We start from the raw sequence: 1,988 nt of genomic DNA on the forward strand, positions 1-1,988 counted from the left end.
GTCCGAAACCAACCCCCCACCCAAAATAAGCCTCCAAAGTCGTGGGGACCAGGCTTTGGTCCCCACAAGGAGCATCCGGTCCCCACGAGGCTGCATTTTCCTGAAAAATCATCCCCATCAAGTAGCAAAAACAAGGGCACGACCACACACAACTACACACATTCAATGTTATTGTGCGAAGTTTTGTGGGCGAGTCTGTTTATGCTGAAAGAGCTCCGAAGTCAATAACTGTATCTACTCTGCTACCATAACTGATGATCAGGCCGACTGTTCGGCTTCGGATGGAGCATGCTGGGCCCTTTAGTCCCAGCCTTCAGCTTGCCCTACGTCAACAGTTGAGCATTGTTGAATTTTAGGCCATGTCCAGCTCTCTTTTTGCCTTATCAACAGTTCCACAAGTATGTTGCTGCCACATCAGGCTTCTGTTTTTGTTTACAATAAAATTAAGATGTATTTTATTTGAGCTCTATGTGTCAGTTTGCATTCACATTTCTCCGTCATACTCCTTCATCACTTCTTCAGAGTTCTTATCAGAATGACAAAAGGTCTAAAACAGGCTGCATATGAGTCAAAGCCACCATCAGTGGGTAATGGAGGGAGCTCAAAGAGGCTAAACAGGAGCAACAACTAGAAAAGCACATGTGCAGTCTTTCCTGTTGGCCAAACACGGTGGAAGCTTGTTTCTCTCTTCTCCATCATCAGTACATGTATGAGATAGGCTGATCTTTATCTTATCTCTCTGCGACAAATWGTTTTATAACCCAGCTGTTTGCCTGGTTTGTTTTCATAGTTTGTTTCTGTTTTTATTCACTTCCGTGTCTGGTGGGTTAGGGTTCAAASATCTGCATGTTTAGTCATGTCTTAGCGTTTGAAGCGTCTACAGATGACGTAATTCCTTCAGAGATATCATTGTCACATCATACATCAGACAGTCCTGACCGAACCATCCCGTTATACAGCATCCTGTAATTTAGTTGTGTCACATGCAGGATGAACAACGCATCATTGTATACATTTCCACAGAACAGTTCTCCCACTCTTTTTAGGATGAAATCAAGTTTATTTGTATAGCAGGTTTCAGAAACAAGCCAGTTCAAGGTGCTTTACGTCATAAAAACATAATACAGTTAACAATTATGAAACAAACAATAAACATTACATTTTATCAAAAGCCATCATCAAAATCATCAAGCAAATACACATCAAATATGTTGATCAATGTTCCACTYAAGGCAGTTCTTATCAGGTGGGTTTTTAGTCTTGAATCTCGCTGTTTCAGCTGTTTTACAGTTTTCTGGAAGTTTRTTTCAGATTTTCAATAGAAGCACAAAAAGGTCCTATTTGGACTTAAAATTGATTACAGAGCACTATTGTCAGTTTTAATCATTAATAATTATTAATTAAGAAATTTATCATTATATACTTTATATATTATTATATTTTTATTATTAATTTTATTGTGCAGCACTTTGGTTAGCCTTGTGTTGTTTTAAGTGCTTCATAAAAGTGTGTTGTGTTGTGTTAAAAACTTATAAGAGAGAAATAGAAAACGTCGATCCCTCAGAAACAGTCTAATACAAAGTAAATTGTTCTTGAGCTGATGAACACCAACAGTTTTAAAATGAGAAGATCACGGCTTGAAATCAGCATCACGTTATTTAACACAAGATGTTTGARTCACAAAGCTCATTTTTTTGTGAAAGGCAAAAATAACCACAGTGATAACATATAGCTGTCAGATTTTTATTTCTTTTGATTTAATAATTTTTTGTGTATAAAAGTCAACACCAAATATGCATCRTTCACTACCAAGGCTGTACAGAAGAATTTGTAGTAAATGAGTGAAATCAGCTGAGTCACGCCTTGCTGCAAAAGATTACGAGATATTTGTTTATATTTAATTATTGACGTCTGATACTGAGTCAGTAAAATATTGGAAGTTAATAGAGTCAGAACAATTAAATCAGAGAAGCCAGGCTGAAAGCAAA

This window comes from Austrofundulus limnaeus, unplaced genomic scaffold (assembly GCF_001266775.1).
Source record: "Austrofundulus limnaeus strain Quisiro unplaced genomic scaffold, Austrofundulus_limnaeus-1.0 Scaffold61, whole genome shotgun sequence".
Taxonomy (NCBI): Eukaryota; Metazoa; Chordata; class Actinopteri; order Cyprinodontiformes; family Rivulidae; genus Austrofundulus; species Austrofundulus limnaeus.